The 16,779-nt window shown below is 37.5% G+C and overlaps 1 long non-coding RNA gene across 1 annotated transcript; it reads left to right on the top strand.

Annotated features, from left to right (window-relative positions):
- Positions 1-1,764: 1,764 nt before the first annotated feature.
- On the top strand, positions 1,765-15,794 carry LOC139827742 (uncharacterized). The gene is made up of 3 exons (XR_011738662.1): positions 1,765-1,906; positions 7,204-7,267; positions 13,192-15,794. It is a non-coding gene; the product is annotated as an uncharacterized lncRNA (long non-coding RNA).
- The last annotated feature ends 985 nt before the right edge of the window (positions 15,795-16,779 follow it).

Here is a 16,779-nt window from a genome sequence, read left to right on the forward strand (position 1 = left end):
TGGGTGGCTGTTCTGTTACAGATGCCACCCAGCACAGTGGGTTTTGGCTGCTTCTGCAGCTGTTCTTAATGTCTGGCCTCTCTCCTTCCCTCTCATATGAAATTTAGAGTATGCTGTAGCTAACACCTTCTACATATTAACAGGTAAATTCTGACAAGGAGCACAAGTTCTTACCATGTCAGAAAGTTGTGTTGTAATTCTGTGGCCAAAAGCCACAGATGTCTATACCAGAGTGAAGATAAATCAGAAATACATGTGATATTTTAAAATACCCTGTTTCCCTTGATCTTGTTTGCCATATCTTACTGTATCTAAATACAACTTTTGTTTTGTTTTGTTTTGTTTTGGTTTTTTCCACTTTTTACACATATTCTTATTTATTAAAGGATAAAGTGAAATATTTTTTAGAGCAAAAGAACTTAAGAAATCTCCTGATGGAGCTGATCTGTGTATATCCAGCACAATACTCTCTCTGTCAGAGGCGATAGGGTCTCTTGAGGAGACCATGGCAGCCTGGTTCTTCCTGCAGTCTACTGCTTGACACTCCCTCATCATCAATGTCTGTTGTGTCAAGGAGCATGCATTCCACCTCATCTTTTTCATGTCCATGCTTGAAGGTAGCTTTCTGAATGTTCTGGTTCTGCCTACCTCAGCTATCTGTGGCAGGTTTCACTCCCCAGAGATTTACTACCCATAGTTTACTACCCATAGTGAGGAGAGGTACTGCTCTTACCGCTTCTCTCAGCTCCCTTGTGCTGTTGGAACCCCTACCAGGTTTGGTACTGCAGGGCTTGTCCACCATCTCCATGGTTTCAAAATATTTGTCGCATGCTCCCTTATCTACCTCTTCTCCGAACCTGAAAAATCCCAGTCTATCATTGGAAAAACAAAACCAAAACAAACCAAAACAACAAAAAAAATCCAAACAAAAAGAAAAAAAGCTTCCCAAAAAAGCCCAGAAACAAGAGTGTTTTATGCCTGTTCTAAGTGGCACTTATCTTACAGTGGTTTTTCAAATGTGCAATTTCCTTGATTTCATATAACTGCTGGTTTTCTCTTGTCTAAAAGAGAATATTCAGAGCTGTTATTCTCACTAAGATAATTAACTAAATAGTTATATCTGTAATTCAGCTGCAATTTTAATATCTTGTAGAAATATACAGTATCTCTTCAGGCATTCTCTTCATTTCATCCAAAAAAGTTAAGAGTGTCATGTTACATTATGAAAAATATGGTGCAATTATTGACAAAGACTTCATAAGAGAGGATGATAACAATAATACCTGGGGGAAATTTCTATTTCTCTAAGCACAGAGACATAAAGACAATAAAATCAATGTGATATTCATTGGAACAAAGTAGAAGAATTTTTTTGCAATAGAGTTTGATCCTCATCAGAATTTTCTTCCTTTTGTTTAAGATATCAGTATGCTTAGAGGAAAATCTGGATAAGATACAAGCTTTGGCCAAAATATGTGAAGAAAAAAAAAAGACTTCTAATCAGCTACAGATTTTCTACTTCATTCCCTGGAGCTGAGTGGGGGATTATAGATTGAGCCAGTTGTGTCCCTAGTGCTTCATGAAGAAGGATCTTTCCCCTTAGTCTCAGTGTAGGTTTCCAAAACAGATATCTATGAGTTATGTATGTGAAGGGTGGAAGTACAAATGCTTTTGCAGCTCTTAACAAACGTTAGGAGGGGGGGTTACCACTTGGACTGATTCAGCATTTAGTGTTTTCACAGTTAAGTGACCCTCAGAAAAACCTGCAAAGGAGGGAGTTAAGTTTTGCAATACTCACTTCACAGACAGAGAAACTCAGGACATAGGTAATCAAGGAAATTACTGCAGAGTAAACTTGGCTGTGAATTACACCATGCCTTACTACTTGATAACTTCTGGACATCAGGTAAAAATTTTAGCTGCACAATTCATTAGCAACCTCAGTCTAACTTTAACAAATGGCTTTTTCTGTTTTACAGACACGTTCCAATTTGTAATTTCAGTAAGAGCTAGACAGTGAGCTCTTTTAAAATTGTTAACACAGTTAGCTTGTGCACCATTGCACGTACTACTGGTTTCTTTTCAGCATATTTAGCAATAAATTCCTTCATGTCCGGTGTATGGTATGTCAGAGGACTGAGAAATCTCTGGCAGAGGCAGGAGTAGAATACAGTATTTAGTGTGTAGTCCATCCTTGATGTAATCACCTACTGCATACATTGTCCTGGTGTTCAGTTGTATTAGTATTATCAATCACCAATTTAAAATACAATAGGTGAAGGAAAGTGTGATGAATGTTTATGGCTCATGACAGTTATCTTTTAACTTACTCTCTGGCAAAACAGTAGTGGAGTCGTATTTCTTATTTCATTCTTTTCATTAGTCATTAATTGAACAGATCTCTAAATAACAAGTCAAAAACATTAATGCATTCATGGTTTCAATGTTAACTACCTTTTCCAGAAAGCAAGTATATTCCTGCTTTCTCCCCCACCCCCGTGTTTTGCACAAATAAAAGCCATTTTTGTTAACTACTGTCTCATTTTGCATTTTTCAGAAATGCACTCCTTTAAAAATTACCCTTTTAAATAGTCTTCTGTCCATTGGCCCGTTTGTAACCATTTGAGGCAATGGATTATTTGCTGCTATAGATTAATGTTTGTGGTTGTTTCCGCCCCCCCCCCCCCCCCCCTTTTCCCAACAGCTACTCAAGACAGTAGCTAAATAGTTATTAACTATTCATGAGCTACTCGTATGACCTACTTCTAATCTTTATGTCTTGTGTCAGGCACAGATTCAACATGGAGAGGCAAGGGGCTGCAGTGAGCAACCTAGCTCCAGTGCTAATTATAAGGTTGCTTGTTCTTAATTTCATGTTTTTATTTCAAGCCCTCCTTCCCTTCACACCTAATCAAAAGAGGCATGTGCTAGACCATGTTTCAAAGATGGACATTAAATGCAGGAGAGTTCAAAATAATTAATTAACAGTTCAAAGTGAGAACAAAACAGGAGAGAAAAGGTGCTCACAGGAAAAATTCAGGAGCCAGACACTAACACAGTCTGCTGCTTTTAGAGTAATAACAGCATTGTCATTGTGAAATATTTGTTGATATATCGATCTCTAGCTTAGAATGTGGTTGGGAATTATGAATTTTCAGTTCACTCATTTTCCCTTCAAAGGCTGCCATTCTTTCTGTATAAGGTTGAATTACAATAATCATAAAAGAGCAAGATCTGAACTTCTGACCTTCTGATGGTTACAGGCAAGTCAGACTTTTCTGCTTCTACTTTCTCCCTCAGACTAGCTGACATTTTTTTTTCTTGGCTTTTTTTTTTTTTTATTTAACCAATCTTTCAACAGATGAGCTTGCAGAAGAAAAATGTTGCCATAATGGCATTTTAAAAATACCTCTGGCAATTGCTGATATAACAGTACTTCTTTTCCTTCTCCTTCCCAGATGGGCAGATACTTGCCACTTCTTTTTGCCTAGAAGTTTCCTATCACATGATGCTGACACACATCACTTTTTCTTTTTTACTAAGAACATGCTGAATCTGTTCTTTTTAACCCTATTCCTCTTCTGAAATAAAAATAAAAGCAAATGTCAATCTGGAGTTGTTGCTGTTCCTACAATATATATGGCTTACTCGAATTTTCCCATCACACAAGTTTAAGTCCAAGAGTGTTGGCACTGAATTAGTGAATGTACCTGCATCTGTAGCAATGCTGATTTTCCCTCCCAAAGATGCTCTAATCTACCATGATGACTGAGGACATCAGTCTTCTATGTGGTGGAAAAAACTATAACTTAAACGCTTTAGGGTGAGGAAGGAAATGAAAAGAGATATTCCACTTTCACTACAAGTGACCCAATAACTAGGCTGTTGCCCAAGCCATAAACACTTTTTCTGTAGCAGTCATTTTCAGGAAGCATTAGTAATGCTTAATCTGGCATCACACTGCAGGAGTAGATCCCATGTTATGGGTCTTCTTGTAGAAGAATTTACCCAGCAGTTTGGTTTCCTAATACCTGTCAGGAGGAAGCCCTTTCTAGGGTTTTCTGTTGGCTGCCTTGCTATACAAGCTTTCACATGTACAAATCTTCTCCAAGATATTTCTAGATAGGCTTTGGGGCTTTAAAGCGTCATGGTGGTGACAGGTGCTTCACTTTCATGATCACTGACAACTAGCTAAGCATTACAGATTTTTTTTTCATGTTGCTTCGATTCCTAAGTTCTGTTATCACAACCAAATTATTGTATGTCCTTTAGGCAGCTAAATGTTCCTTTAATTTTAGTGATGTAAGCATTCTGATTTATAAAATATCAAGCTTCTTTTGTAAACCTTCACTTTTTCTGTAATTTGGGCTCCTGTAAGGCATCTCAAAAGGGGTTCCTGAAAACTGAATTAATTCCTAAAACGAGCCACCAGTAGTTACTAATTGAAAGCCTGAGCAGCAAACTTCAGGCATTTATTGGAGAACATTTGGTAAATAAGTTGTCCTTTGGATTCACTGTTACTCTAAACACAAATGTGAATGAAGAAATTGAGTGTTAAAATGACTGAGCTAGAAAGCTGGCCACTTAGGAATAGTGTGAGGCTACACCTGTCTCCAACTATGGGTAATCTGTACCTGATGCTATGACAAAGAGTAGTGTAAGGGGAATTTCAAAGGAGGAAAACATGACTCAGCAGTTACTGATTAGAGATAGTGACAAATTTGTCAGCAATAGTTTGATAAAATACATTTTCCAGTTTTCTTCTTTATAAACTCTCTGTAAAGAAAAAATGAAATTCTTCTATTTATTTTTTCAAAATGCCTTGGTATTTCCTCAGAGATTGCCCTTTGGTTTGTATTTCTTTCATGCTAAGCTTTTCATTTACCTCTTACCATCCAATAACTAGGATGCATTGTCAGTCTTAGCTACACAGAACTATTTTTGTCTAGTGTCAGATATTTCATCGGCATAACATCTGACACAGCACAAAACTTAAATCTATTTTCTCCAGTCCCATCTTAAAGGTCAGGGATCAGGGAAGAGACATTACCATGTATATATCCCACTGTTTAGTTTTCAAGTTTATGAAGCTATAAACAGCAATAATATACTTTCATTATGCAAACAGATTAAGAAAATCAAATGAACTGTCTGGCCAAGTGTAATTAAGCCCTCAGTTTGAATAGTTCTTACAAAAAATGTGTGAGGTTAGCACTCTCTTCTTGCAGATACTGAACTTGTTTGCTAGAATTGCCATGGAAAGTGGGCAAAAAAAAAGCCCCTATGTGGATGAATGTGAAACAAATGCATTAAAACAACTGGAACAGCTCTCTGTGGAAAATGCATTGCTCAGCAACAAGGATAATTCATTAATATTTCCAAGCTAGGAAGAGTTGGAGAAGGACCCACTTGGAAGAAAACCAAGCTAGAATACGCCCAATTACTGGACCTTAAATGCTTCCAAGTTTTTTTAGGAGGTTGTGCTGGTTCGTACTGACAAGTGTTCCCTTTTGGCATCCCAGCCCTTCCTGGGCATACCAGCAGAGTGTGTGCAACAGCCCAACCTCATCAGTGGAAGGCACCAGTCCAGCCTTCTTCTGGCAGCTCTGTTTCCCAATTGTCTTCATTATTTATTATTCATCCAAGAGATAGCTCACATAGGGCCATCAGTAATGCTCATGCAGCTATTTGAATTGACTTTGAAATAAAGTTTTTGGGTAAGCTACAGGGGAGAGGGATTAAGGACAATGAAGTCATACTGTTTCATAAACACATTGTCATTACCTTTAACTTAGTGCTCTAAAATGTGGCAGTATGTCATAGTGAGACATTTTGTTCCTATTTAGCATGTATAGCATGTAGTAGGGAATTTGATATTCAAACCAGACACATGAAAGTTGTCTGGAAACATCACCATCTTAAAATGTACAGCATTCTTTATACAGTGAGATGAATCTGGCTCTAATGTGAGCAACAGTACCATGGAGGGACACCAGCTCTGGCTGATATGTACCTGGTTTTATCACCAAAAACATTTGCACGGACAAATTAGAGTAATCAGTAATATTGTTAATATTTAAGGGCTCATTTCTCAAGCAGTGTTGTCAGAGAAGCACCAGTTGCCCTTAACTGAGGCCATGGCTGTCTACTCTTCCTCCATTAGTTTGCTATTATGTGGACTATCATCTCCACCAAGTCAATAATGTGAATATGTGAAAAAGAATAAGGAATTGAGTCCTTTAACTGGTCTGTTTGTTTGATATATTTGAGTATTTATTCTTTCTACCTGCCATTACAATAAACATAGTGTCTAAGCTCAAGATATTTGGGGAGATCCTTTAAAGGGCCAACAATTTTAGACAGGTGTCTTTTATCACCATCATTTCAAGTAGCATTTTAATGATGTTAAAATGAAAACTTCTATCTTCCTAGCTAGTCTCTCACTTTCTAAGCAGATAAGTCTCTCCTACAGTGATATTTAGAGTGGCCATCTTGCTGCCACCACATATTTTATATGTTAAATATTTAATTTAATAGCTAAAGCCTCTTAATCCTTCTCTTTTTTCTTTCTCTTTATCACCAATAATATTGCAAGATGTGAAATGTCAGTGTCCTCTGTCATGTCTTCTTGACCATTGCATTTAAACACAAGGTCTTCCCAACACAAACCTCTTCAGACCATTAAAAGCGCCTTTCTCATCTTTATAAAAGGGAGAGTAGATTAATTTGCATCTCATTTCAGTTAAACATGTAATTATAAGCAAATACTTTATACGAACTGCAACTGGAAATTGAAAAATTTCTGTCTGAATGTACATGCTTATTTCAGGCAAATTTTAGAAAGATGGGGTCATTAGCATGGTCAGGATTAAATTCATATTCAAATTCAAATTAATACTCATAGAAAAGTTTCCAGTACTTCTAGTATAACATATAACAGAGTTGAATTTCTTACAACCATTTCCCTATAGGGTATGATGACTCTAATCCTTTTGGAAAGATTAGAACAAATGAGCTCAAATTTTGGTTTACTTCTGAGTTGTTCCCTGTCAAGGAGCCTCTGTAGCAGAGTCTTTGTTACTGCTCCCCATTCACATGCTCTCCCACATCAAATCCTCATTTGGTCAAGGACTGACATGGGAAAGATATAAACTTGTGAAGACTGTCTCAACTCCCTTTGATAAATTTTGCATTTTTCTCCAGGAATCAGAAGATAATTCAGTTTGCAAGGACACTCAGAAGGTCTCTGCTCCAGTGTCCTTCCCAGGTAGGTGAGGTCAGGCCAGCTTGTTCATGGACCTATTGAGGGAGGACTTCAAAATCTCTGAGTATGGAGGCTCTCTGGTAGGCCTCTTCCACCCTTATATGTCTACACAGTGATTTTTTTCCCTTGTATCCAGTACAAACCTCTGCTATTTCTTTTTATGCCCACATCTTTCCTTCTCTCACCATACACCTCTATAAAGAACCTGTCAACTAATGCTGTAAATCATGCAGTCTATGTAAAACTGAATACATTTTAATAGCAGAGAACTCTGTCAGGACAGAGATACATAAATTTCATTCTTATGTGACTGACTTATGACTTGACTTCAGAAAGCAAGGAGACAGAGAAAGGCTGAGGACTCAGTAACTAACTGAAGAATGATTCCTACGGAAAAGAGAAGGCTAAGACAGTCAATTTATTTAAGATATATTTGTGCAAGTAGGAAATCTCAGACAGAAAGATGACACTCTTCTTACACTACGTGCAGGCTAGTGAGACCATCAATAGATTACTCTCTCCCCCTCTGTAGTGTACTAGAATAATATTAAAAGAGAGTTGATAAGCTGGAGAGGGTTTGGAAAGGAAAATGGAATGAATCAGATGTTTGAAACCTACTTCAAAATTAATTAATAAACTAAGTCTATGTATCAGAATGAGTAGAAAAGTTATAGTTTGGATATGATTTACAAGCATGTTCATAAAGGCAATATCTTAATGTAAACAATAATTAAAGAGCTAAAATGAAATAAATGAGCCGGAAAATGGACATTGCCACATTTTCAGACATTTTGTTCTAAATTCTAAGGTAATATTTTTGATATATTAGTGCAAAAATCTGTATTTCATTCTAAAAAAATCTCCAAAGATATCTCATTAAGAATATGTTGAATAATAAATTTACATATTTTATTCTACACTTTCCATTTAGATACAGTTTCTGATGTAACATGTTTTTTCTACTAAGAGCATTTTGTCTTGCTCAGAAGTGACTCTTACTCATCTCAATTTCGGTTTCTTGTCCTGGGAGCTCTTGTTCCTTCTTTTTCTTTCTGTTTGGTAGAAGCACACCACAAGGTCAGACCACAGCTTATCCTGACTTATAATAACCTCTGCAAAGGACCTGTGATTGGACAGACCTGCAGCTATAATCAGTTTGGAGATGGCATTCCTGAACAAGGAAACTCCTTTGCTTGGAATCATGATTTCATAGATGATGAGTTCTATCCATGTAGGAAATTTAAGCAGCATAAGCCTCTGCAGTTTGTCTCCTAAGCAGCAGAGACTACAATGGACATAAAAGATCTATCCTCCTTTGATTTCTCAGAGAGCATCAAATGCAGCCCAAAGTCACAGGTGCTGTTCCTAGAGGGTGTATAGACTCCTGATGCTCTTTGATTTCAGTGAGACAAAAGCAACAAAACACTGCAGAAAGTTTAACCCCAGCACTCTTAAAAGTAACAAATGACTGAAATTCGGGATTTCTGAGAGTACTGCATAAATACTAGGTATTTAACAGTCCTACAAACTTCCTGTAGATTTAATGGGGACAGATCGGTACCACTGGAAGATGCTTCAAACCAACTGTATGACTAATGTCTCAGATAAGGTGAGGAACCTGCCTTCTAGAAGGCCTGCATTCTCTGCAGAAGGAGCTTAGACAAATATTTTGGACCAAACATGTTATACTGACAGACATCTGTCTCAGGCCGAGCCATATTCCACTGTGAAACAGCAAGTGAATATGTGGTATAAGAGAAGGGTGGTTTATTGTCACAGAGAAATTCTCTGTAATGAGTTACAGGTTTACATCCCCAAAGGTGGTCAGAAAATTTGGAATGGGCTTTTATGTGAAGTACGTAAGCATAGCTAACTTACCTTCAACTTATGCTCTAGGTGCAAGGAACATTTCTCTACCTCCTGTAACACAGGAAACAGCCAGACATATACAAGTTAAAAGAATATATACATATATGTGAACATTTACACATGCATATGCACATATATATGTATCTTCCAATAAAGTATTCAGTTCCAATTATCATATTTTGTATGACTAGTTAAGGCACAGATATTAGGTGATATATGTGAACTAAAAACCACGGAAAATGGAATAGAAATATATCTGCTAAGACTTCCTTTCAACGGAAACTCATCTCATTTCAGATTTCAATTGTGTGACTCAGACTCCATTAAAAAAAAAGCGCATTGTAATGGCTGTGAGCTTTCAAAAGAACTCAAACCTGTTTTTACAACAATAGTCAATGATTCACAGATTTCTAACAAAATCAGGCAAATGTAGGGGTTTTAGATGGAGTTCTGCTTTGAGAATTTGAAACAAAACTTAAGGATAGCTATAAGTAAAGCATTGCTAGAGTCTCAACCAAGAGGTGAGATTTTAAGCAGGTCTGGTTCTGGTGATGATAGGAATTCCATCTTGTAGGGTACAATACTGTTCATTTGTGACCATTTACAATAATTACATTTTCACAATGGTTAGATTTAATATCTAGAGTAATAAAATTTCAGAAATGTCCATAGACACTAGAAAAGACAACAGCAGCATCATTTATACTGCCATAAACTATGCCTATGAATCTATAATCATGTAAGTTGGATTGAATAAGTGTAGTTTGATTTTTTTATATATATAATGAGGAATAAACATACCTTGTAAATAATTACAAACCACTACTTTATTGAAGAGTGGTATTTATTAAGGTCTTGAACTATTTTAGTTATGAAATACATTTCTGGAGTTGATAGATTTAATGAAAAACAACAACAAAAACCTTGAAAAAGTTTAGTAACACTAGAACCAAAGAAAAACAATGAAATTCAGCTCTTTTGTCACCAATGAATAGCCCGTTCCTTCCTCTCAACTGAAGAATGATTTTCAGTAACTGGAACCAGAGTGTTTTATTTCAATCCCAAACTACCTCTATTTGTAGACCTCATAGCAAAAAAAGAGAAAGTTTATGCCAGGTGTAATTTTGGTATTATGTTATAAAGCGAAAGGTTGGATAAAAGTGGGAGTAAAACTAATGCTCTAATGAGCAGGAATAAAACTCATGTCCTCCAGTGTCACATTTGCAGATGATAATACGAGCGAGGTGCTCATGTATTCCTAGGTAGTATTAGTTAGGGCCTTGATATTCATATGGAATTTTGTATATAATAATTAAAAAAAATCACTGCTACTTTTCCAATCTAAGTGCATAGACATGATGCAGAAGACATCTTGAATTCATTAAGATCATTGGCAGAAGTGGCTGCAATGAAGATATGCTTACATATATACTGGAGAAATATGACACATATATATGGATATATGTAGGTGTGTATAAATACATAGACATGAGAAAAACTGACAAGTTAGGTCAATGATTTTGTTTTACATTAATTTTAATATTTATGATTTTATATAATATATTCTGCAATGACACATTATTTACACCAGACTGCAGGCTGAAGTCCTTAATTAACTAATCTCCAATAAAAACCAATTTACATAATGCCTAAAATTGATAAAAATTAAACGAAGTTCTAAATAAAATTAATTAAGCAAAATTCTAGTGAATGAAAAGATGGGGATGTGATTTATTTCTAGCAAAATGGGAAACATAATAATACATTTTTATGTATAGGTCAATGTTATATGTGTACTGATTTAGCGTGCTTCCTGGATTCACCACACATATATTCACACGTACTGAGTATCAGCACATAACCTCTCTGCCTGTGTAAATGGGTAACTTGAATCCACTGAATGGGTATGCATGATGGTGTTTATTGAATGTTTCAAGTTTCCTATTAAGGCTTTGTTTCCCCTGCCTCCTATCTGAGTGTTCAGATTTCTGTAAGTGGTTCTTTGATGTGTGCTCATAAACACGGAGGGATTTCCCCTCTCTGCTCCTTTCCTTCAATTCCCTCTTTGTGCTTGGAACAATAATTCAACAACTAGCCTTTGTCTGTGTTGTTTTTACAGCTATGCTCCCCTCAAAGACCAGTTTATTTATTTATCTGTCTGTCTATTTTATCTATCTATCTATCTATCTATCTATCTATCTATCTATCTATCTATCTATCTATCTATCCATCCATCCACCTATTTAATTAGTTAGTTAGTTAGTCGGGAAGGGCTGAGATTCATGCAGGAGAAGAGTTTTGGGCATCCTTGCAGGCACTGCTCAGAGGAGAGCAGTCACTCCAATAGGGGTATGTTTTTATGTCACTTTTACAGCTTCTCAGCAGCTGATGCATGACATTACAGTTATTTTCAGTTTGCCAACATGCCTTTGCAAATGAGACTATGACATCTATAGCAAAAAAAGGGTCCTATCTTTTTTATTTTGATATTACTTTTTCCCAAGCTGGTTTGGCAAGTCACTTGAAAACTTCCATGCCCCTGTATATGTGCAAAATGTCCTCTAACAGTGGGAAACCTCTATCCCCAGTTGAAGAAAGTTAATGTAAAAGATATAACTAAATCACCCCTCTACTCCCAAAAGCAAAGGCTCTATCATCCTCATCTCACCCAAATCTTACCAGAAAAGGCTTTAACAGGCCTCACATACGGCCTTCTTTCTTAATCACTGTGTTAGCTTCCAGGAAGATTTGTGACACTTCATGTGGTTTTTTTTTTTTTTTTTTCCCTGGGAAAAGTGTAGTATCTTTTTTTTTTTTAAATTTTATTACCATGAAGGCCCTGAACTATAATCTTCCTTATGTGTTTTCCCTTCTTCTACACACAATACTCCAGCTGGCATGAAGTCGAAGGCAAAAGACAAACCCCCTTGATGAAGAACAATTTATAGTAGACATTCTGCCAAGCCCTTATGTTATTGGTTTTTAAGAATATCATATCATCAGAGTAATACATGACTAAATGTATCCAACTTCACTAACACACAATTGGTTCTTCTCCTATGCAATTTTTGCATTGATAGATTGTCTGGATTGTATGTAACTCATGGATATGTAAGAGACTGTGATTGTTTACCTAAAACAAAACCAAACAATGTTTCCTTCAGAACACTTGTCCTCATCCTCTGCTGCTCTCCTCCTCCATATAACCTCAAGAAGTAACATAATTGGGGTAAATTATGCAAACATTTCAGATAATCGATGCCAAATTCACCGTTTAAAGTTCCAAGTCATTCTATTTTCTTTATAAAATTTCTGCACCAGAAAAATTAAGAAGCCACAGACAATGTAATATCCAATGCTTCAGTTCAGGCTGTTCCTAAAGGAACCTGCTTTTCCAGAGGTAGAATGTCAGACATTTTTTGGAAAACAAACAAAACCAGACACCATACACTGCTCTCTAAGTATATAATAACTTTCAGATCAAATAGAGATATATGTGTGTATGTATTTCTGTACATGGATAAAGATATACTGAATATATAAATTATTCAGTATATATAGGACTTGCAATACATAAAGAGTGTTCCTTCCCCTTGGGAAGAAAGTCTACCCTTACTTTCTTGAAGGCATACCAAAAATGAACGATGCTCAAACATAAAGAAAAAAAGCTCATTTTTGTTACTTTGAGGATACTGGGCACTTTGTGTTCAGGTATAATTTACCTTGTAAATTTACCAGTTTTGTTAGAAGAAGAGTTGGCTAGAGTCTCTTCAAAATTACTTCTCATGATTGTGGTACCTATACTATATGCAGTATGTCTGGCTTTGTACTGCTTGCCTTCACAAATGGCTGTAACAGAGTGCACTGAAACTTAAAGCGGGGTCTGGCATCACATTTGCACCTAAAAGCCAAGGCACTGAAATAGAGAAGTCTATCCAAGCATATTACATGAATGCCATTGTTTGCCACTCAGCCAGCCAGCTCTCAGGCTCTCTTTTTTATTACTACTACTACGATTATTATTATTACTGTTATTACAACCCTGTTTTCCTTCAGAGATGCTATCGCAAATTTACTTTTCCTGCAGTAAGAGCACGCACGGATAGTGAGGAATGAGAGAATCTACAAACACAGGAACACCCAGCAGGGCAAACTGGAGCCAAGGAAAGGCAGCCAGCTCTCTGTGTAGCTTCCTGAAACTAATCTTGGCACTCTGGAAATGACATGAATGGCTAATGCTCACCATGAATGCTGAAAGGCGTGCAGCTCTCGTCTGACTGCCTACTGCCCCCATCCTCAGAGGAGGCTCTGAGAGCAAAAGGTCAGGGGGATAATCCTGCACCTGCAGCCCACAGAGGACCAGGAGCTCAGCTCCCAACCAGCCCTGCCGTAATTGATGCTAATTGTTACGAAGCCAAGGCGCCCTTCCATGGAGGAGCAGGTGGGAGTCTTTGTTGCACTTGGGACCATTATACTAATAACAAGCTTACGATTCTCTGCACAGGCTTAGGAGTACAAAGGCACAGGCAGTACTTTGGAGAGCCCTTTAAAAGGTTTACTGGGCATCTCCTAACATGATGAAGTAAAAGGCCCTGAGAGTGAAGGCACAGAACATATTGAAGAATAAAAAGGGCTGTACCTGCTGGCCAGAAAAGCCGCGAACAAACCTGGGGGATGTGACTTCGGGTGCTTTAAGCTGCAGCTGACAGCTTCTGTGGAGACAGAGATTTAGCACCCTGTCATCTGTGAGAAGAATCAGGTGCAAGTGGCTACTTCAGGGACCTTGAGAGCTCCCATGAGAATTTTCTCTGGAGCTGCCCATCTGTTTGCAAGTTATGATGTGAAAGGGCACTGAAAAATGAGAGGAAAAAGAAAGGAAAGGAGTCCAGCTGCTGATATGATATTGGGTTATGGTCAGACAAAAAGCCAGTAATTGCTAATACTAAAATGTTGTGATTCTTTTTTTTAATTATTCCCTTCCTCTATGCTTAAAAGGATTGCTCCCCCCACCCCCTGCAGACCACCAGACACACTAGCGAAGAAAGGAGTGTATTTCCCATGAGTTTGAGAGAGTGAAAACAGACCATACTGAAAGATATATCCCAACATTTTGCAATCCTGTTGGTGTCACTTTAGTAAATATCTCAGCATTAGAAACAAAATCAGGACTGGACACTGAAGGCACTATAAATAAAAGTAAACACCTTAAGAATGGAAAGAAATAGCCTGAATCAATATACTTCAGTGTATGGTTTGTGTACACTGTGTGATGTACAAAACAATTGCAAAAATAGTAAAGAACTTCTCAAAAGCCCACACAAGCATTCCTGCATATTCAAGCAAACAAACAAAATGAGGGAAAATAAGAGAAGAAAACAAACAAACTGTTGGCTAATTTTAACAGGCTTGTAAATAAGTCTGGAAACTCCATGCAAAATCACCTATGAATTTCTCAGAAACCAATTAGAGAGTCTTTTAAAAACCCTGGAGTAGGTGAGATTTTGAATAGGCTTTTCTCATCACTGATACACAAATATGTGATTTATACTGCAATCAGTGGATTGCATTAAAAAGTTAATGCATGCTGCTTGAGGATGTTGCATACTGCTTCAGGTGATATGGATTATGTTGACCATTTTATGTAATTTACTGTTATTTTTTTCAGAGCCTGACACTGAGGTGTAGCTAAGCTCCTAATTTAATCTTGTGTCTCTTAGCTTTATGAGATCACTGTGCCTAGGGAAGCTGACATTATGATCCCTTAAAAAGTCTGTTACATCTTTAAAAATAAGATTAAAAAAAAAAACACGCAACAACAAAAAAAGGAATATTCTTGAAGGCATTAGGTTAGAAGAAGAAAGGGGAGAAATCATTTATGGAAAATTACAAAACCATTCAGATAGCACAAGGAGACACTTTCAGATATAGACATCAGGTTACTCAGGGGTCAACAGTCACAGTCAAGCATCACCTGCTCCTCCAAATCCCTTTTAATGGTCACAGAATCACAGAATGGTTAGGGTTGGAAGGGACCTCTGGAAATCATCTAGGTCCTGGAAGTGTAAGCAACCTATGCAATTTTAAAAACAGAACTCAAAGTCATTCATTTGGTGTGCAGAAGTCATTGATTTGGCTTCAGAATCATGGCAATTAAGTATCAATAAACAAACAACAATCGCAAAAGCACTGGTTAGGCTTCTTTTAATTCTCTCTTCTGTGCTTCAAAGGTAGAGGCTTGACTTTGCCTGTAGCCTGAGTATTAACAAATTATTTTCTTCCTTGAGAAATAATTTTTGAAGAATATTTTAAAGAATTGCAGAGTTCCAGAAACTGGAAAATCTAAGCTCCCACAGTGTCCTTTGAAAAACAGCAGAATTAACTTCATTTTAGGGCACTAGCATACCTGGAAAATACAGAACCAAGATTTAAATCACTAAGATACTGGAAGGAAAAAAAAAAATAATCACCTGTAATAACTGGTATTCTACTTGAATTATTTTGCTGGCTTCTCTGTACTGTATCACACTGATTCATTAGTGTGTGAAATGAACATACAGAAATGATATGGTTCCTGCCTTTGGTATCACATCAGCTAGGAAGAGACAAAGTGACTTTGGGTGGTTTGGCCTGTCCTACTGAACCTAGCAAACTACATTATGTTTTTTTTGTCGTTGTTGTTGTTTTTGTTTTTGTTTTTGTTTTTTTTTTGTTTGTTTGTTCTTTTGTTTTGTTTTGTTTTGTTTTGTTTTGTTTTGTTTTGGTTTGGTTTGGTTTGGTTTGGTTTGGTTTTTCCGGGAAGGTTTAAATCCTTAAGCCCACCAGGAGAGGAGCAGGGAAGTTTCAGGCAGATGCATGCTCTCGGGTAGGAAGGTTGGCTTCCTAAGCAGCTCTGCCAGATGTCCGCTGCTGAAAAGAGGGTATAAACTGTTTCCCTGCTGTGGCTATGTGAGTGGTTGCAGATGAGAGGAAGCTGCTCCCGACAGGGACGTCAACTGAGCTTCATGCCATGAAATTTCCCGACTCTGTGTCTCAAGTTCCAGGCAAATGCGCTTGTCGGGCACTGTGCAAGGCTGGCAGCCTGCACCTGGCTTGTGGGTAGCAGAGTCAGAGGGATATGGGCCTAGCTGTAGAGTAAGTGGGAAAACAAAACAAAACAAAACAAAAAAACAGCTGAGAGATCTCCAAACTCAGAGAGAAATCTTTAACTGGTCTGTTCAGATCTCTGTACCTCAGGACTGTCTGCATAACCATGGCTGGAGCAGAGATCTGTAGCCCATTTCCTACTACCCAGAGCTGGGAAATTTGTATCAGCCCATTCTGGAGGGTAACAAATATCCCCTAGATCTAGAGGATGCTGTCTTTAAGCAGACGCAGAATGGAGTTAGTCTTGTAAAGGCAATAGAAGTAGGAGGGTAAACCAGAAAGTAATGGTGCTCTCCTTAAAAGCATCCTTGAGATAAATTAACTAGAACACATGGTTCCCCGTGTAGCACTAGAGTAGGAGTTGCTTCGTGTTTAGTGGTCTTGTTGGCTGCCCTTCACTACAAATTCATTCGGGACATAATGGAAGCAACAGGGTAGTCACAAACCGAGAAAATTAGAATAGTGGCAACATCAACATGCAGTGCACTAGTATAATTTCCTGA

Source organism: Patagioenas fasciata, chromosome 3 (assembly GCF_037038585.1).
Source record: "Patagioenas fasciata isolate bPatFas1 chromosome 3, bPatFas1.hap1, whole genome shotgun sequence".
NCBI classification, from domain to species: domain Eukaryota; kingdom Metazoa; phylum Chordata; class Aves; order Columbiformes; family Columbidae; genus Patagioenas; species Patagioenas fasciata.